Source organism: Carettochelys insculpta, chromosome 1 (genome assembly GCF_033958435.1).
Source record: "Carettochelys insculpta isolate YL-2023 chromosome 1, ASM3395843v1, whole genome shotgun sequence".
Classification (NCBI taxonomy): Eukaryota; Metazoa; Chordata; order Testudines; family Carettochelyidae; genus Carettochelys; species Carettochelys insculpta.
Window position 1 is genome coordinate 90,629,129 of NC_134137.1, and position 21,481 is coordinate 90,650,609.

The 21,481-nt window shown below is 48.8% G+C and overlaps 1 long non-coding RNA gene across 1 annotated transcript; it reads right to left on the bottom strand.

Annotated features, from left to right (window-relative positions):
- Positions 1 to 2,806: 2,806 nt before the first annotated feature.
- Positions 2,807 to 19,758, bottom strand: LOC142010708 (uncharacterized). Its single transcript, XR_012644869.1, has 3 exons — positions 19,672 to 19,758; positions 3,038 to 3,178; positions 2,807 to 2,925 (listed from the first exon to the last, which is right to left on the bottom strand). It is a non-coding gene; the product is annotated as an uncharacterized LOC142010708 (long non-coding RNA).
- Positions 19,759 to 21,481: the final 1,723 nt, after the last annotated feature.

Genomic DNA, 21,481 nt, shown 5'->3' on the forward strand with positions numbered 1-21,481 from the left:
TAGGGTGTGCCTGGCCCCCCTCCTGAGCTGCCCCCGGGGCTCTCCCCTGCTCCCCAGGCTCCTCCCACCCCCTCAGGGTCCCCTCCTGGGCCTTCTTATCTCCATGATGACAGCCCCAGTGGTGGCCTTGCCCATGCCGAACTGCTGTCCTACGGATCGGTAGCTGTCTGGAGTGGCCAGATTCCAGACAGCGATGCCGACCCTTTTCTTGATGGTGAGGGCATGCCGCACAAGGGAAATTCCAGAGCAGGTGGTCGTTGTCCCACTGCTAGTGGACTAGGCACTCCCACCACGCCGTGCTGGTGGGGTACCTCCATAGCCGGCGGTGCACCCGGTGGCGGTGGGGCCAGGAGGGCCCCATGATGGTCTGGGGTGGCTTCTTCATTCCCTGAAGAGGAAAGCTCGTCTTCCAGGAGGTGCTGGGCGGCCTCTTCTGTGGTGCTGAGCAGGGCGGCCCCTGCCTCAGTTACGGCCCTGAGGGTTTCTGGCTGCTGCTGCTGCTGCTGCTGCTGCTGCAGTTGGCAGTCTATGCTGTGTGCACGGGGTCTGCAACCTGTTGCTGGCTCTGCAGACCTCGCACTGTGCAGGCCAAGTATGTCTGGGAGGGACTGTTTAAGGGAGTGGCTTGTTGTAGCCCCGGAAGGGCTAGTCCGCCCTGTGACCCTATCCACAGGCTTTCCTAGCTCCCTTATTCCAATCGAGGCTGCTTTTGGCCGTGTCTACACGTGCACGCTACTTTGAAGTAGCGGCGCCAACTTCGAAATAGCACCCGTCACGGCTACACGTGTTGGGTGCTATTTCGAAGTTGAAATCGACGTTAGGTGGTGAGAGGTCGAAGCCGCTAACCCCATGAGGGGATGGGAATAGCGCCCTACTTCGAAGTTGAACGTCGAAGTAGGGCACGTGTAGACGATCTGTGTCCTGCACCATCGAAATAACGGGGTCCGCCATGGCGGCCATCACCTGAGGGGTTGAGAGACGCTCTCTCTCCAGCCCCTGTGGGGCTCTATGGTCATCGTGTGCAGCAGCCCTTAGCCCAGGGCTTCTGGCTGCTGCTGTGGCAGCTGGGGATCCATGCTGCATGCACAGGGTCTGCAACCAGTTGTCAGCTCTGTGGATCTTGTGTTGTTTAGTGCAACTGTGTCTGGGAGGGGCCCTTTAAAGGAGCGGCTTGCTGTTGAGTCTGCCCTGTGACCCTGTCTGCAGCTGTGCCTGGCACCCTTATTTCGATGTGTGCTACTGTGGCGTGTAGACGTTCCCTCGCAGCGCCTATTTCGATGTGGTGCTGCGCAACGTCGATGTTGAACGTCAACGTTGCCAGTCCTGGAGGACGTGTAGATGTTATTCATCGAAATAGCCTATTTCGATGTTGCTACATCGAAATAAGCTACTTCGATGTAGGCTTCACGTGTAGACGTAGCTTTTGTGTGTAGATGCTCCCTTGCAGGGCCCATTTCAATGTAGCGCTTTCCTACGTCGATGTTGAATGTCGACAGCACCAGCCCTGGAGGATGTGTGGACGCTAAGCATTGAAATAGCTTATTTCAATTTCGCTATGTTGAAATAAGCTATTTCGACATAGTGCCCCAGTGTGGACGTAGCTATTTTGTGTTCATTTTTTAAAATCCAGCTATATTAATTTGGGGCCATCCATTACACTTCGGGAGGCCCTTAACTAGCTGTAAGTGGGCCCTAAGAGACAATAAAGCCCACCTTAGAGGATAATTTCTGAACTATCTTTTCCTGAATATTTATAACCTTCTGGAATAGCTGTAGCTACTTATCTACAGTGCTAGCCACGACTTTTCTTAATAAGAAGGGCTTTGAATAACTTGCTAAATCTGGGTGTAAAAGGAAACAGTTTTCCTAGAGCAGTGGAATTTTTTCAAGTCAATAGTAACCTAATTGATGAAATGAGGAAGAAAGCACTTTTCCACCAGACTTTGGGCAGCTTATTTACAAAACATAGGATTTTTTCATTCATATGTATGTGAGGCAAAGCTGTGACAAGGTTTCCTGCAATATGAAGACAGTTACGTGGCTTTTCTTTTAATCAGCACAGGATCTCGTACAAGTGACTGTGGGTGTTAGAGTGTGTTTAGAAGTAAACAAACCTTTTCCTAACATTGCTAATGAAGATGAAAATGGTCACTGATTTTTTTAAAAATAAAAGTCTAATCCTAATGTGAGAAAATCTGTAGGGTTAGTGTTACCCAGTTTTCAGAGAGATTGAATTAAAAGGCCTTACATTTGTTTACGTGAGCACAGTTAGAGTTGAAATACTTGCAAACATCCTGTAAGCATGCATGTATGCATGTAACTCACTGCAGAATCTACTCAGCCTTCCAGCTTGCCTAATTATTTACATATGTACCAAATCACTCAGGATTCAATCCTGGGTGCACAGAAGTCAGTAAAAGTTCTGCTTGGATTTCAAACACCTCCCTGACTCCTCCCCTCTCCTATGTATTTCACATACATTTCGTACTGGTGAGGAACGACTATACAAGATGGAAGACAATGGAGAATCTAGCCACTCGTACTTACACAGAAGTTGTGCTTTGTTATTACCCACCATATAACTTTGCAGATTGCAAGCATGCAATCTTTGTCTCTGCCCTCCCTGGGTACTCTCACAAGGCTATTGTTCATTAGTCAGTGACAGCACTGGTAGGTCAGGATGTTGCCTTTGTCACCTGCCCTACCATTCACTTGTTGGTTTCCTGCAGTACCAGGAGGCTGAAAAATACACCTGCAATAACCTTTTCCAACATGTGTAAATGTATTTGATGTCCCAAGGGGATTTATTTGCTCCATACATGTGCCTGCATAGAGTCCACTTCCCTTGTCCAATGCACTGAACGTATTGAAGACAGCCATTGTAGTTCATTCGCTATTTCCGCAGCATTTCCCAAACTCCTGAGACTGAAAATGAGAAAAGTAAAGAGTGACATTAATTAAAGGTTTCACAGCAAACCTGCACTATGGTCTTATCTCTCCGTACTGACCATCCATCAGTGCTTCTGTATCTACTCACCCTCCAAGGGAGGAGTAACACATTCCCTGTTGTGGTGGGGGTGGGAGTGGGGTTGGAGCGGGGACATGCTGGAGCATGTTGCAGGAGCTGGAGTGAAATTCATCTGCTGGATTTAACCTGGAACAGTCCTTGCTCTGTCTCCTAGAAAGGAAGATGGAAAGAAAGCGGCAATTTATCTGCAGATTGTCAAAGCAAGAACAGAATAAAGAAATACATTTAAACAACGGTAATTACAAAAACAAAATATGAAAGACCTGGTGGGAAAAAATACATTCCAGCTCCTTACGTGGTCATTTGTCCTGGAAAGGCAAAGGCAATTTGTTGCACATAAAACTATACACTGTCAGGCCAGCCCCCTTTGTAACTTCTGTCCTCATTCAGTGTCAATAAAGACAAAATCCCATTGACTTCAATAATCAATGAGCTAAAACTGACACAGAGCCAAAACACTCACTACTAGCACTTTAAGGTGAAAGCATAATTTGCAATAGTAATTCAACTAATTGTGCCTCTTTTATGCTCCTGAGCAGATGGTGATTTCCCTGAATTTATTTACTTGCATTTATCTGATTGATGTCTTTTTTTTTTAAACTTTATGCATTGATGGTGAATGTTTGAATTTTGAGCTGTGTTTTTTAGTTATGATTGGACAGAATAGTCATAAATTGTTTCTACCCCCTGGCGGTCTGAGTACAAGGTTGATACTTGTGTTTACAAATTAACATGTTGTTTTCCATTGCTTTTTATACACATGCTTTTAACATATAAATTCTGTGACTAAGGAAGAAAAGTTCAGCCTTTTGAGCAAGACATTACTGATGGGGAATGATTTGAGAATGACGTGATTTGAAAATTAAACTGAATATTCTTGGGCTTCTTTTTATGTTTCATGCATTTGTAACTTAAATACAAGTTGCATAAATGGATGCTTGCATAGAAGGCATTGGATTAAAAGAACATATTGTTTGGCCTCAGGAGTGGCACAGGTATCCCTACATTTGATGCTGTCTATGAAAATGAAGTGAAAGCTTTTGTCTCATGTGCTTTGTAACTGAGCTCAAAATACTCTTTCTTCTCGGAAGATTTCTTTTCCTAATGGACAGTTATCCAGGTAATAACAAGCCGCACCACAGGGGCTAGATTTTCAGAAAGGCTCAGCTCCCACACACAGAAAGAGCATTTTAGAAGTACTCAGCTGTGTTCCCTGTAAGCTGGGTGCTTGTGCAGCTTCTCAGGAGAGATTCCAATGCCAGCCTGCTGACTAACAGAGCGCCCACAGCCAAGTGTTTTGTTTCTACTGGAGGTGTGCATCAAATTTATTCTGCACCTGGATGGAAAACTATCTCCCCATGGAGGTGACATTGGTACTTAGTGCCCTGGACAGCTTCATTGGTCTCCAAGGCAATTGGTAGGTTTAGCTTCTGAAAACGTAGCTCTTATTTCTTGAGTACCCTGGAAACAAGTCAAGCTTTTGAAGGTGAAAAGTCAGTTTCCTATTCTGATGCTAGTAGGTTATTGCTCATTTGGCAAACTGTGCCTCCTGGTTTTACCATCCCATTGAAAAATATAGGGGCTGTTGTCCTGAGCTCCTTTGGCAATTTGCCCCCTTTTAATGTTATCAGCAAAGATACTAGAGACTGAATGAGGATAGCAACTAAGGCCCATAATGACAAAGGTACAGAGTGTTTCAAAGTAAGACACTACTCCATTCCCAGGAATGAAGTAGTGACTTCAAAGTTATCCTCCCTTACTTCGAAGTAAGGAAAAGAGTGTGTAGACACTCTGCAGGCTACTTTGAACTAGCCCCTTACTTCAAAGTTAATTTCAAAGTTAGTTTGCAGTGTACACACACCCTTTGAGAACTTAAGCCCTGCTTAAATCCCATTGATTTCATTGACATTTGGGTAGTACCTTCAACCAGCTGGCCAGTGGTCTTGCTGCCCAAGGACACCCTGACCACCCCGGTAGCAGCATCTGTATCAAAGTGAAGGAGCTGAGCCAGATATATATCAAGGCCCATGATGCTGCCAGTTGGTCAGGGGCATGATGTGTGCACTTCCCCCACTAACAGGAGCTGTACAGGCTCCTGAGGCTGAGGGAGATGGCCAGCCCAGAGCACGTGGTGGACATCTATGGTCCCTCTCCATAGACAGTGATGAGGAGGCGGGCCCCTCCGGCACCACCAGCCCCCGCGCAGAGACCAGCCCACCGAGACCGAGGGCAATGATGAGGACTCCAGTGACGGGACCCTCTTTATCACCCTCCCCTCCAGAACACCGAGCCGGGCATCATTGAGCTGGGCCTCACCCCAGCCCCAGGAGGTCACAGCTGGTATGTTCAGGGCAAGTGGGACATCACAAGGGATGGGACAGGACCCCTCCCAGAATATCCCCACAGTCCACACACCTGAGGATGGGGGATGGGGAGAGCACAGGCTGATCCTCACCAGGCGGGAAACCCAGGGCATTTGGGATCCCATGGGCCATCGGGTGGCAGGGAAGTGGGGCAGGGGGAAGGGGAGCGGGAGATCCAGCATCCCCCCAGGTCAGGAGCCAGCACTCACAGTCCATCCCCTTGTCCCCTCCTGTCTCCACAGGTTCCTTGCCAGTCGGCCAACCTTGCAGACCTGAGTGGGCCATGGTTGAAGAAGGCCGGGAGGCCGCCCAATTGCCCCAGCCTGCGTCCCCCCATGGCTGTGGCCGGGCCCCTCAGAGATAGTGGTGGAGGGATGAGGAGGTGGCCACCAACTGGGCGGTTGTGCAGGAGCTGACCAGGGTACTGTGGGAATGGCTGGCGATGGAGTGGGACATGTGGGCGAGGCTGGCCAACAGCATGGATGCCTTGCTCCAGGCCTGGCTGCCTGCCTTGCCCAGCCTCCTGCCCCCTCACCAGCCTCTCCAGTGGCTGCCCTTCCCACAGCTGCCCTCCCGCAGCTGCCTCTCCAGCAGCTGCCCCCCCAGCAGCTGCCCAACGCGTGGTGGACCTGTCGCCCACTGAGTGCCTCGAGCTGGCCTGGTGGCTACTGACCGAGGTGGGCACACCTGGCCCAGCCTCTGTGGCCCCTCCTGCACGCCCCGTGGAGGCAGAGCCTGTGGCACCCCCACCCCAGCCCTACCTCCCCATGGTCCCATCCTGCCACTGCCCCGCAGGGGACCCCAGACCCAGGATGATAGGGGTAGCATGAGGGTGGCAAGGGCCTCAAGGCTGGATCCCAGGTGAGTGAGCCGCCAGTGCTGCTGGTGCTGCATGGTGAGCAGCATGGCCAACAGGCTGATTGGGATTGTGAGGGCATCATCCTTGGTGAGGGAGGGACCTGGCCTGGTCTCCATCTGTTCCCCTGTGTATGTGCTGCGTCTGTCTTCAGCCTGTCAGCCTTGAGCACGTGCAGGCTGTGGGTGATGGGAGGGGCCCTCTAAGAGAGTCGGCTGGCTGCAAGCCCAGAAGGGCTTGTTGGCCATGCAACCCCATGCCTACATCGTTTCCTGGCCCCTTACTTCAAAGTAGGGACTAATTGTGTGTAGACGTTTAACTTTGAAGTAGGGGAAAGCCTACTTCGAAGTAAGGGAGGGTGCATTTTGTGTGTGGACGCTCTACTTCGAAGTTGCTTACTTGGAAGTATGCAACTTGGAAGTTAGTTTGTAGTGTAGACACAGCCAAAGAGTATTTCCTGGAGCCCTACATGCTGCTAGCAACATGCTATGAAATCTCCACGTGTGTGTGAGCAAAGTTACTGAAACTTTTCACTGGAACAGCTTCAGCTGAATTGAAGCCCTGAATTTTAGGTGTCAAACACTTTTCGGAATCTGGGCCTGGACTGTTATCTGACCATTGGCTAGTCATCATTGTCAGGGATTTTTCCATCTATCCCTTAGGCATTATCACCCCCATGGGTCAGGGGAGGCAAGCCTTTGGCCATTAAACATCAATGCAGGCACATGAAAAATCTAAATTCACATAGGCTGCCATTTAGCGGCCCCCTGCAATGGTCATTCTAAGTCAGTTGCTTTCCCCGGTAACCTGAACTCATGAATAATTCATGATGAAGGTTCAAAAATCCAGGCCTGTGATTGGGCACAGGTGGGAGTTTCTAGAGACTTCCACGGCCCGGAGGACCTGGTTGAGAACCACAGGTAAAATCATGAATATTCAAATCATCTTATGAATCTTGTATGAACCTTTTGTGTATAAGCAGGTGCCTCATACCATTCTGGGGCCCTGGAGTTTCACAGGCAAGGACCCTGTGACTCCGCACGGGGGAGTGTGGCTGCCGGTCAGCATCTGCTGAACCCCGAGGCTAGCCGCAAGGTGAAGAGAGGCAGGAACATCGCAGCGCCGCTGCATCATCTGCGGTGCTCACCAGCCCCAGCTACCAGAGCACTCAAGCGGCAAGCGGCCTCAGCGGGGACGTGGCTGGGTGGCGAACTGGCCTGTCGCCGCCAGGCGGCAGGTACTGCGTACCCAGCCACTGAACCCTGAGGTCGCCACCACACCTGCGGCATTACCATCTTGCTTGCGTTAACATCATCGCCGCCATCTTGATTGACCTTTTATCATTGGCTTTTTCACTACCAATTACTACACCTACCTGTACGTGACAACCACCGGATGTGACCACCCACCTTGATAACGACTACCAGACTTGACTCTTTACCTTATTTAGTAACTTATCAAACAAGTAATCTTTCACCTAACTTTACACAGGGCCGGGACTAAAGGCCCAGGCTGGGTTTTTCTTGTAATACAAATGTAAACACTAATGTACATACTAAATATGTTTAATTATTAGATAGTATTGTTAGTCTTAGTTGTTAGTTAGGATTGCTAGTAGTAAGATAGTTAATTAACATAGTTAATTAATACTCAGATTGAAGTATAATATATAAGTAAAATATTAATTACTGCGCCCTAACTTTGTTGTTCCATTCTCATGCTATCTCTGTGACCTGGGGAGCAAGCCATAAAGGACACCCGGGTTGGTGTTGGACCGAATACCGGGCACCAGCCGGGGCCAGATTAGCAACCCGGCTCCAGGGATAAAGGTGGGGAGTAGCGCTCCCAGTTACCTTTTTTCCTTAATCAATGTATATTCGTATATATGTACATATTATACCATAGTATAGTATAATTAGTATAGTATAGTATAGTACAGATAGTTGTTGGTAATAGATAGTTGCAAATTTAATAAAGATAGTTTTATTGTTTGCTCAACACTCTCTCGCTCTCGCTCTCCCTCTTCTTCTCCCTGTGCGGGCTCCTTCCCCCTGGGTGATTTTAGGCGGGACCTCGTGCACTTGCATTGTCCCCATTGACGACCGTGCTCCTCTCCTGCTCGGGCGGGTGGTTGGGTCCCCCTGCCCCGAGAAACCGAGGGCCCCCGCGCCCGGCTCACCCGCCATCATCTGCGGGGAGGAAACCATCCGTGGCACGACAATCATGATCAGAGTTGGTTAACATATGGGGCAGTGTGGATGAGTTTGCATTTTCTCAAACCAATACCCACTCTGTAGCTCAGCAGCAGCACAGAAGCATATTAACAAATGAACAATGAGACTAAAAAGAAGCTTGTACTCCTTTTCTGTAGTGTGAATACTGCTGTTTAGGCCAGATCTTGTTGCCATTGAAATCAGTGGGAATTTTACTTCTCAGTTAAATGTCTTGAACACATATTCCCCACAATATAAAAAAAGACCGCACATTGATTAGAGCATCAATCTGAACACCAGATGTTTTATGAATATTCTGCTTCCGTAACCCCATATGCACTTAACAGGAAAAGAAAAACATAGAACTGTTTATAATTGTCAGAATATTAAAACTTGTGCTCATTCCATGGTTTTTTTCACTCACCCATGTATGTAGCCAAATAATTGATTTATGACTTACAGATCATTCATTGCTTATGCTTTGCTTTCCAGACTGGTAAGAAGTGTTTCATGGTCAGTCACATGTCTTCCTTTATATATATAAATGATGATAGTTTTGAGACTTTAAACTAGCTAATGAACCCACACTCCATAATAACACACTTTGTCTTGTGGGCTCCATTCACCCCACCCAAATGAGACAAACTGCTGTGTCATTTGACAAAAAAAAAAAAAAAAAAAAAAAAAAAAAAAGGAATAGCCCTTCTTCTGTTACCAAACATTTTAATAGACATTTGAGCTGGCGGAAGAGGAACTGAGGGTGACTGACAAGTTCTGCAATTTTAGAACTGGTAGTCCATTTCCTATGTGGATTAGGATACATGTATCTTGCTACAGGAAATTCAAATGCTATTTTGCTCAAAATTTGCTAATAGATTTATTATTATTATTATTATTGCTTTAACCCTGTTCTGACATTAAGCTTGTGGGCCAAATTTCACTTGCCTTACTCATACAAATACTCTCATTGGCTTCAAAGAGATTCCTCACATAAGCAACAGAAAAATAAGTTAGTCACAGATCTTCAAAATAATTATCCTACATTTTTACAGGAGCTATAAAATATAAATTAATTTTTTTCAGTGATGCCAAACAGCAAAAAAATTCTTGATTCATTTCTAGCTTTAACACTTAGACTGACAAAGTATCTTAAAATGGTTTCATAGATTTATCATTTTACTGTGTTTGACAGCTTTCCAAAAACAATTTAGTCTTCACATATTAGTTTGAGTCCATTGCAAGCCACTTGTCTGACAGTAAAATTGGTATGTGTGCTTGTCAAGTGCACAACAGCTTGCTAGCATAAGGTTACCATTAACTAGAAGACTCTTCAACTGTGTGAATTTGTACTTCAGTTGTATTATGCTTTGGTGCAATTGACATGAAAAATTGGAGTAATATACTTCTCTTGTTTAAAGTACACAATGTCTAAAAGAAGTCATCATGGACTAACATATTTTTTCCCATTTTTGACCTTTTCCCAGCATTTTTTGATAATTTAAAACTTTACTAGAAGAATTAACTTTCCTGCAGGCATTTCCTTAAACTGAATTGGAAAAAATAAGTTAAAAAAAATCTCTTTCTTGAGCCAAGCCTAAAGGAGTAATATGTTTGTCTGAAAACAATGAAGGACAGATCTTCAGCTAGCATAAATCAACATAATACCACTGCGTATAGCAACATCACGATCTCCGACAACTAGTGTTTAATAACAGCAACTAAAGTTGGAGTTCATAGGGTTAAATATTTTAGCAACTTAAATATTTCATTAGTCTGCTTGATTTCCGAGACTGGATTCCAAGTCCTGATACTAATGGATGGTTCAACGATTTTCTTCTGATGTACAGCACAGAGCTGAGATATGAACTCTTGATTACACTACCAGTGCACTGACTCCTGGGAAAGACCATCAACCAGCACATAAGGTTCCTCGTTAGTCTTAAATCAGAAATATCTGCTAAATGCATAAGCTGCTTATTAGTTCAGACAACATACTACAGAAGAATACAGTCAATGTGAGTATCTCATAACATAATCGCATGAAAAAGACATCTTAGTTTACCTAGTTCATCCTTTGGAAAAATGAAAGTTTGTTCTCAACAACAGATTTTCTTCATCTAATCCATTTTTTAATGTTTGTTGGAAAAGTTGCTGTTTATTGAATATAACAGGGAGTTGTAAAATCTTCATGGCTGAGACAAAACAGAATTTTTCTGTATTCTTTGGCCAATGGCTTGCTTTTTTAAGGCACACAGAAGATAATGCTTGAGGAAATAATCGCTGAGCCATTCATTAATGTTTAAAGAGTAATTCATCATGCAGTTTGAGATGACAAGAACTGAGAGGAAGAAACTGGAAGCTCAACAAAACATGAGTTAGCATATGGCTTTGCAATTCAGGGGTTGTGATTATCTGCCCCGTCCTTATGGGTAGACGGGAACAGACCCTCAAACTTTTGTCCTGTTATAAAATAGAGTCATGATACGGGAGAGTAGAGAACCCCCTCCTGGTTTAGAAGAACATACATTATATGGGTACGAAAGCAGCTTATATGCCACATGCACAGGGTTCTCCGATCACCGGAGTCAGGCAAAGACAGATTACTTGGTTACTTCCTTAGCATTTTCCACACTCGCCGAGGGAGGATTGCTGTGCACACTTTTTTGAGGCATAAATGTGGTGCACAGGAGCTTGTGCATGTCTGCTCCACTCACTGTATCACTGTCTCTGCACACCTCCTCTTCAGCACTTCAGGTATAGGCCTCGCACAGAAATTTTATCCTCAAACAAAGAGATCAGTTGGACTTGTGATTGGATGTGAGCATAGGATTCAGAAGGCCTGGCTTCAAGTCCATGCTCTGTCACAAGCTTCCTGCAGGACTGTAGGCAAATCACTTGGGGCCAAATATTTCAAAGATCCAAACAGGCAGGAGTGGGACCTTTCTAAAACGCCAGAGGGTACAACTAGGAGCCAGGCATCAAGAAGCGTTTGAAAATCCCAATGAGCACCAACATATCTTTGAAAATTGGGTCCTTAGTCTCACTGGCCCAGATCCTCAGAGGTATTTAGGCATCAGTCTTTCAGTGATTTCAGTGGGAGTTAGGAACTAAATACATTGGGGATCTGGGCCTGAATCCCCATCTGTGAAATATGTGGCTAATAATACAGCACTCGCAGGGATTATGGTACTATGTTAATGGTGAGGAAGGGAACAAAATTCTATCTCCTTTTTCTTTTTGTTTCACTGATTATTAAAGAGTTAGTCTTGTGAACTGAACTTTAACTTTCCCTATAGGTACTATTCATCGGTGTACAACACTGCTGTCTCCACCAAGAGAAGATTTTGGCAATTCCGGTTCACCGTAATAATGTAATCTCAGAATACTGGGGTTATTGAAGTGGTCTGGGTTCTGGGCTAAAAAGAGGTTCTGAAGATTATTTTCACGCAGTTGCACTGGAACTGAGGAGCCTACCCTGTAACTCTGAACAGCTGAGATCTTTTTTAAAAGTGAAGAATGGAAAATAGATGAACTATCAGACAGTTTGGCACCTAAAGCAGACAGAAGACAGCAAGAGGGATGGTTGTATAATAAATATAGTTGAGTAATAAATAACTTGTCTCTACATTTTCCACCCAAAGGAACACTTATTTGCAGCTTTCCTTTTCTAAGTGTCAAATATACGAGGCACTTGATAATGCACACTAATACTAAAACAACAAAGAGGGAATTTGATAGTAGAAAATCGGAACATGCCGATCTGTGAATTATTTTATGCCAGACGGATGGTATCTGCCAAATATAATCCATATGGCAGAAAAGTGATCAATCATATGCAATAGAAGCTCAGAATAATGAACACCTTGGGAATGGAGGTTATTTGTAGCTCTGAAATGTTTGTAACCCTGAACAGAACATTTTGATTATTCTTCCAAAAGTTTACTACCAAACATTGACTTGATACTGTTTTGGAAATTTTCGGTGTGGAAGAAAAATGCTGCTTTTAACCATCTTAAATGAAATGAGAAAAAAAGCAGTTTCCTTAGCTTGGCAAATCTTTTTTTTTTTTTTTTTAAACCTACCCTTTGGCTTTAGTTATTTACATTTATCAAAGCACTGTGCTATATTTGCATTGTTGTTGTGTCTGCTGCTGGCTGCTTGTGCGTATGTGATTCCAAATGAGGTGTGTGGCTGACCTACCAGTTCATAAATCTGGGGCTCATAACTCTGAGGTTGTACTGAATCAGGGGTCAGCAACCAAAAGTGCAAGCAGAGCGGTGTTTTTGCATTTGGTAGAAAACTCAGTAATTCAAGAGCCACAGTGCATGTGAATACGAGACGGTCCTTAATAAATAACATCAAGCTTTACTTTTTGCAACCCCTTGTAAGGGTGTGAGAGGAAGGCCAGGCAGGGTGGGGGTTAAACAGAGCCTATTTGCCCAATCAGTCCCACCCTGGTTCACCTGCAGCCAGTGTCAGGCATGGAGGAGTATAAAAGGAGGGAAACCAGCCCAGTTCAGGGCTGACCAGCCAAGAGGCAGGAGCTGGCTCTGAGGAAGTAGGGCCCTAGCCAGAGCTACCAACCAGTCAGCCACCGGAGGGTAGAGTGTCATAATCCTCCCCCAGGTACAAAGGGGGAGCCCCCTCCTGGAACCCCTCTCCTGCTGCAGGGGAAACTAGATTCTTGGGGGCCACACCCCAAACTTATCCTTCAGCCTCTAGGGTGGGGGCTGAACACCCACACCCCAGGCCCCTACGCTGGGCCATCCTGCCATCAGTGGGAACTGCTCACACCCCTATTTTAAGAACAGCACATGCAGATATCCCACAATGCACTGCACATATTAAAGGGGGAGTTATACCATTTTTCGCGATTAGTTATTTGGATATGAGTTGTTCATTTTTGGGCTTTTAGATGTTCACTGAAATATTAAAAATAATCAGGAGGTTTTCTTTGTTTTTTGTTTTAAACTTTGCAATTACAGCACTGGAAGCCACAAGGAAGTCCTTAAAGAGCCACAGGTGGATCTGGACCACAGGTCGCAGACCCTTCTATATAGAGCCTTAACTTATAAACTCTTCTCTTTAGAGATTGTGCAGCTTCTTCTGAGGTACAGCAGCCTAGACCAAAGTCAAAAGATTCATTCAAAAGCTGATCAGTGTGATTAGAATGCATTTTACTGTTCTCACAGTTTCTGTGTCAGTAACTCAGGAGAACCTCAGAGTTAGGAACACCAGACCTACAAACTGACCTACAACGCATGTGTCATTTGGACCTGAACGTACACAGTCAGGAAACCTCAGAGATCTCCCCATATCTCTTCCCCAAATAGAAAATACAGGACTGTAGTAAAGGCAAACTACTAGAAAAATAAAGGGAAAATTTCAATAAAAAGTTTTGATCAGGTAAGGAAACTGTTTCTGTCCTTATTTTATTTAAATGAAGATGGTTAAAAGCTGGATTTTATCCTGCATAGTGAAGTTGCAAAGCTGTACGAAGTCAACAGTTGTTTTTAACCTTTGAAAGCACAACCATAACATTTTGTTCAGAGTTACAAACACGTTCCAGTTGTGAACATGCCCCATAACTGAGATGTTCATAACTGTGAGGTACTACTGCGTGCTGGGAAAACAATGTTGACTATATTCATGAAAGGAGAAAAAGACAGAAAAACAGTTATTCAACCCTCTAGCATTGTTTTCAGCAGCTGGCCTCTATGGGACATATAAGACCTGGCTAGAGCAAGTCAATTACCACCCCCACCCCCATATGAACTTCCGTAGCCTAATCACTCCCTTTTCACAGCACAGTCACTTATGCTCTCATGCCACTCCCCTCTCCCTTCTGCCTTCCAGCTCAGTTTTGCTTTCCAAGCATCCCAGCTGCTCTCTTGTCCTGCCAATCCTCCACAAATACAACTGGATGACAACCCTCCTTACTGCCAGCGTTCCCTCTGATCTGGTTGAAAGAACATGAAAAGACATCTTAATTCTTCATTGTCCATGGAGGAGAGCCAGAAAGCCATGCAGAATAAAATATTAATTCTCCCTTTATAGGCCCAGGATTATTAGAAGCAAAGCCTGATCTATACTAGAAGATTAGGTCGAAATTAGGTGACAGAGGTCAATTTTCTAAACAATCTATCCACATTACCAGGGCTGTTTTGCCAACCATAAGGATGCCTAAGGTTGACTTTTGTGCTCCTGCTTTTCATGAGGAGTAATGCCAAATTTGCTCTTGCGGTCAACCTCAGGGTAGCGCAGATGGAGCTTTGTGAAATGTGATGTTCTTGGCCTCCTGGGCCACAGTATCCCAATGTGACCACTCTGGCCACCTCTTTCAGCTCTGCTGCTCTCCACGGCTGCGTCCACACTACACTTCTGTTTCAAAAGAACTTCTTTGAAAAAGAACATCGAAAGATGGCCTTTGAAAACGGGGCATCCACACACACCACCGGGGACCAAAGGTTTGGTCCATTCTTTTGAAAGGCTTCCAGCACAATTTTGAAAGAGCGTGTCCACACATACAAGGGAGTGCTTTCAAAAGAGCAGGGGCAGGACTTGCCACAGGCAGGATCGCATGGCAGATGAGCCCTTTCGGAGCCGCTGCCCACTGTCCCCTTAAAGCCCCCTGCACATGTGCCTCAGCCTGCAAATGCCGAGGGTCAGCAACCCTGTCCCCAGGCAGAAAGAGAGAGAGAGAGACTGGAGGAGGCATACCGGGTCCCCGTGGACCCTGAGCAGCAGCCGCACTCTATCACAGCCATGGCCAGCACACTGGCTGCAGTTGTGGCCACTGAGCTGCACTGGCTCTGGGTGGCCTGGTGAGGTGCACCGTTGGGAGAAGGGTGGGCACCCTGGGGACAGGGGCGGGGATGGGGACACGCATGGGCAGGCAAGCCACACCCCACCCCATGCTCACGAGTGTGCCCCTCTCTGCCCTGCAGGTCATCCGAGCGATCAACAAGGTGCTCCCGAGACAGCTGGTTTGTGTCGGGGACCTGGACGACACCATCTGGGGATTCCAGGAACTGGACTTCCCCAACTGCTTCGGGGCTCTGGATAGCACCCATATCACCATCTGGGCCCTGGAGCACAGCTGCAGGGCCTATGTGAATTGCAAGGGCTACCTCTCGGCGGTTCTGCAGGCCCTGCTCGATGCTAATGGCCGGTTCCAGGACATCTGCATGGGCTGGTCCAGCTATGCACACGACGCAAGAGTCTTCAGGACCTCAGGGCTGGGACATCGCATGGCTGAGTGGACCATCATCCCCTGGTGGGAGCTCCCCATGGAGGACACTACGATGCCACCCTGCATCGTGGCAGACATGGCCTACCTCCTGCAGGCCTGGCTGATGCGGCCATACACTGGGCACACACAGCCGAGCCAGGACCTTTTTAATAAGTGGCTGAACCGCGCCTGGAACACTATTGAGTGGGCGTTTGGCTGCCTCAAGGGGCATTTTAGCTACCTCTTCACCAGGCTGGAGGTGGACCTCCCTAACAGCCCGGCGGTGGTTGGGGGCCTGCTGCACCCTCCATGACCTGGTGGAGGTGAAACATGAGCCCTATATGCAGGGGTGGGCTGCCGAGGCGGGGCGCGGTTATGAACAGCCCTCTGCCACCCCATACCACCAGGCCCAGCAGGATGGGGTGCGTGTATGGGAGGCCCTTTGCCAGGCCTTTGAGCAGGGGCCATGGTGACCCCCCCGCCCCCGCACCCTGCACACACATGCACAACCACCAGCACACATGCACAGGTGACACAGGGTAAACCATAAAAATAAACTATTTACTTTACAGAAATGTGCCCCTCATTTTGGGGGGACTATTTACATGTGTGGGGGAGGGTGACGGGGGAGAACTATTTACATGTGTGTGTGGGGGAAGGGACAGTGAACGGGGAACTGGGGGGGGGGGCATTTACATGTGGAAGGGGAAGGTGAACAGAGAGCCGGAGTGGGGGGGCCTCACCCCTCCACAGAGCTCGACGACCGGGGAGGTAGGGATATGGCTCAGGCACAGTTCCCACGACTGTGTTACGCTCAGCACGGGGGGTAGGGGGGGCTGGCTCGGCCTCCAGCTGGCCAGCCCTGACCAGCAGGCTGTGGGCCAGGCAGAGGAGGCTGGCCGGGGGGAGGTGGGGAGGGAGCAGGGCCCCGAGGTCAGCCTCCTTTTGGGGTGGGCTGTTGTGGGGGAGGCAGCAGGATGGAGGATTGGGGCAGGGGGGAATGCTGGGAGGGAGGAGAGGGGACGCGTGGACTATGGGGCCACGGGTAACGGTGGGGGGGTGGTGACAGAGGGCGTGTGTGCGGGAGTGACCCATGATGGAGCAGTGGCAGGGGCCAGGTGGTCGACCACAGCCTGGGTGAGGGCTTCCAGGTTGGACACCACCTGGTCCCATGCCTGCCGCTCCATGGCAAGGCACTCCTGCACAATGCCTCTCAGCTCCTTCAGGGCAGCCGTGTGGGCCATGTCCCCTGCCTCCTCCTCCCCAGCCTGGAGGCACCAGCTGAGGGACCGGTGGCGTCCCCACGCCGTCCCATTCCGAGGCCTGGGCTGCTCCCCCTCACCCTCAGTCACTGGGCTCCCCGGGCCCACAGGGGGGCTGGTCCGGCTGCTGGCTGCTAGAGCTGTGGAGACATAAGGGGAGAAGAACGGGCCATTAGTTCCAGTGAGGGACCCCTTGAACTCCCCCCATCCCTCCCACCCCATCCTGGGGGCCCTGCACGGACCACATCCAGGGTTCCCCGTCTGGGTTGTAGGAGCATTATCTCCCCTCTGCCACCCTCTGTCCCTCTGCGGCCTGGCATCCCATGGTGCTGTCTGGCCCGCATGGTACTGGGTGCCACACATCAGCCCTCTGGGGCTGCGGTGGTGAGGACGTCTGGCCTGCCTGTGTCTTGGGGTTGATGTCCCTGTGGGTGGGTTGCAGCTGCTCTGGGCGGGACTGCGGGCCCCCTCCCCCAGCCCCTTGGCCACCAGCGTGCATGGTACATACCTGTGGGTCCCTCCAGGAACTCAGGTGAGGTGCAATCGGAGGGGGCCAGGCTGGATGGGCCATTGATAATGAGGCCTCGCTTGCTCCTGCCCTCATCATTGCTGCTGGCCTGGATCTGGGGAGGGGGCTGCAGATGCCCAGTGGTCCAGGGCGGTCCTCCCCCCTTGGTCCCCATCTCCTTCAGCTCCAGCTCGGTCGGGGGGGTTGGTGGTGTCCAGGAACACAGCCGGGGTCCCGCCTCCTTGGGCGGAAGGAGGCAGTCCTGTTCTTTAAAGTAGGAGCAGCTGGTGGGCGCTGCCCCTGACCACCCAGCCGTGTCCCGAGCCTGGCAGTAGCCCTGCCCAAGCTCCTTGACCTTCGACTTCACCTGGTCTGGGGTCCAGGTGGGGTGACCTGAGCTGGTGAGGCCCTTGGCCAGGAGCGCGAATGCTGCAGTGTTCTGGCACCAGACCCCCCGTCTGCTGCAGGAGCTCCTTGTCTTCCCACAGGGCGAGGAGGTCCTGCAGCTCAGCGTCGGTTCAGGAGGGGGCCTGGCACTTGAGGGGCTGGCTCCCCTCCTGGGAGGACTCCCCTGGTCCCTGCATGGCCCCTGGGATGGATGGGAGTCCCAGCTGCTGGCCATGCTGCCGGAGGTGGTGTGGCTTCCCCTGGGGCGTCGTGGCTGGCAGTGAGCTGAGCAGCAGCGTGGGCTCCCTGCTGCCTGCACGCTCTCAGCTTCCTGCCTGAGGGCTTCTGGGAGCCTGTATCCTGAAACATGGCCAGACACTGGATCCATAGAGCTCTGCTTGTGCTGTGAGCGGTGCTGCCGCCTGCCAGTTGATCGCAGCCATGGAGGACCCGCTCTTTCGAAAAAGCCGGCCATGGAGCATCTACACTTGCTCTCTTTCAAAACAACCTTTTGAAGGAGGGCGCTTTTCCCAGCCCGGGAGCGGAGGACCAACTTCGAAAGAACAGGGGAGTACGTTCGAAGTTAATTTCGAAAGAGCGCCGTGTCAGTGTAGACGCTCCAAGGGTTCTTTCGAAAGAACTTGGTCTTCTGACTGAATTGTGAATGTACTTGCTAGTGCAGAGGTAGCCCATATGCGCAGCAAACAGCCTGAGAAAAATTGAATTTCATTTTCTGATGGGTGAGCATGGCGAGTGGAGCAGGCATCAAACCCCTGCAGCACATCTGGCCATGAATTCCCAGGGTCACAGATGAGCTCCAGTATAGAGCATGCAGGAAATCCAGGACCTTATTGCTCTATGGCAGGGAAGTGAAGCTGTGCTCACAAAACTGTGAAGCAGTAAAAGAAACACTGACATCTACACCAAGCTCTCACAGGGTATGGTGGGAAAAGGATACACCGGGGATGCCCAGCTATGCCACATTGAAAATAAAGGAGTTCTGACAGGCATACCAGAAGACCAAGGAACCAAACGCTCATTCTGGGTCATCACCACAAACATGCTGCTTCTGTGAGCAGCTTCATGGGATTGTGGGGGAGGGAGAAGTGGGATGACTTAACCCCCTGTTCCCAAAGAGTGCAGGGATACCTCCCAAGAGATTCCTCAGGAAGCCTCTGGAAAAAAAGGGAAAACATGGGGGATGAAGAATAGGAGGGGTATAACAATGGTCAGCAAGTGAATGGAGAAGCTATTCTAACCAATAGCCAGGAGATATTTTTAACTTTGTGTAGTACCCAGAGGCACTGAGACCTCATCTGGGGGTGAGTGAAGTCTCTACTCTACAGCCTTGGCTGAGAGCCAGCTGGCCTTTACCTTACATGGTAGAGTGCAGGGCTTTAGCCCCTATGCTCATGGTTCTATCCCTGGTGCTGGCAACCCAGGTCTGTCAGCATTACATCTGGATCTCATCCTCTTCTCCAAGAACATGTTAGAGCCAGATCTGATGGTGGGGAAGGCACCTCTCATGAGTTCTTACTTTTAATTATGCTGCCAGTGGGTTAAGGCAATTGGGTGTCATCTGAGGCAGGCACTGTACCTACGCAGCTTGGAGCCCCTGGAACAACTTGTTAATGTGTCCAGGGATGGAGCACTAACCCTCCCTGCACACCACCATAGAGCTGTGGGACAGGTACTCTTAAATTCTTCTCATGAGGTTCTTGGGGAGGGCTGCCTTCAGCCAACCTCCTTGATAAGACACCGTTCCACGCCAAGCCAGCAGTAAGGGATCTGGCAGCATGGTACAACAGAGTGGTGCGGCATACCGGCCAGTCTTCCGGCCTCCTTTGGCCAGCATCCATTCTTTGTCAATGTTTGTTGCTCTAAGGAGGCTCATCTCTCTCTTTGCAACCTAGAGGAAACAAGGGAAGGAGCATTAAACTATGATTACAGCACAAGCTGCTCCGCCATGAATGGACCACCCCCTCCGACCCTCTCCAGGTGCCTGTGAGAAGAGAAACTTTCATGGTCTCAGCCAAGGGCTGTGTGTGTGTGTGTGTGTGGTACTCAGCAGCAACTGCGAGAGCCACACACAGCCACAAGGACAAAGGCACGAGCTGCTTTGCCAGGCTTAAACCAACCCCTGTCCTCCATTCCCTGGGCTCCTGGGGTGGGGTGGGGAGAGAAATTTTCCCTGTCTTGGCAAAGCAGTGAGGAGCAGCACACAGTGACTGTGAGAAACATGCAGCCTGAATAGCACAAGCTGTACTGTCACACCTGCTTCTTTCCCTGGGTTCCTGGGGAAAGGGAAAGGCTCAATGCCCCGGCAAAGTGGGGTAGAGAAGGATGCAGTAACTCTTACTGCCACAGCCCCTAGGCCTCCCCCACCTGCTTGCAGTGTGCACAGGTGCAGAAACTGCTTTTGCAGTCACACGCTTGAAAGCATGCCCCAATCTGTGGCTTACCATGACTGGAAGCAAACTAAGTCAAGGAGGTCCCTTTAAGATCTCTGTGTGGTACTTGCTGCACAGAGGATGCTTAGAAAGCCAGAATTTGTCTTTGCACAGAACACATTCCTACTGTGTTCCACAGAAGTTCTTTCATGAAATTCCTTTTTGTTATTAAACTTATATCATCTATATTAAACGTATCTCCTTAATATCTGGCCTTCACTTATGTTTTGTTGCAGTACGCGCAACAGTGGGCTCATTGACCACTGCTCGCTTCTCCCTCCTCCACCCTCTGCCAGTTGTTAGACTGGCACAGATCTGAAGGAGAAAACGGCCACAGGAAGATCTCTCCTGAGCGCACATAGCAACTGCCCACACAGAAAAGGCACAGTTAAATGTGTGGAGGAAAACCATGCCGGAGGAGAGGAGAGCGGATTGTGAGGAGAGTGCTTAGAGAATGTGAAGTCCAGACCCGGGAGGATATTTTAAAGGTGATGGTGCAGCAAACAGAGCTCCTGAAGTGCCTGGTACAGGGAGCACAGAGCCCCACTGCAGACCACGACTTCCTCACCACGTTCCATCACCTCCCCCCATCAGCATACTCAAATGTGGGGAGAGAGTGGGGGATTCAAGGGCAGCCTTTCATTCCACTCCCAGAGACACTTCTGCGAGTGGAAGGCTGACTTTCCCCTATCTATGATGGTGAAATGGCTCTTGCCCTTGCTTACCCACCCCCAAAGCCTCTGCCATGATCTCCTTTAGAGCGCCCCGGAAAAAACCTAACTATAAAAATATGACTGTTATGCTGCTGTCTAGGCATTGATAAACTGTTTTTCAAAGCTCGCCTGATTAGAAGTACCCCTTGCTGTTGTCTCCTTATTGCCCTTGTGTCTGGCTGCTCATAATTACTGGCCAGGTGATCTGCCTTGGCCCTCCAACCTGGCATGAAATTTCTCCTCCTTGTGCTCATATAAATTAGGGACCACACAGCAGGTTGCCACTAAAAGGGAAATAAAATGTTGCTTTCTCTGAGGTCTGAGTCAGAAAGCTCCTGAACCTGTTTTTTAAATGGCCAAATGCACACTCTACTAACATTCTGCGTTTGCTTAGCCTGTAGTTGAACTGCTCCTTACTGCAGGCCAAGTTGCCTGTGTATGGCTTCATGAGACAAGGGAGCAAGGGGTAA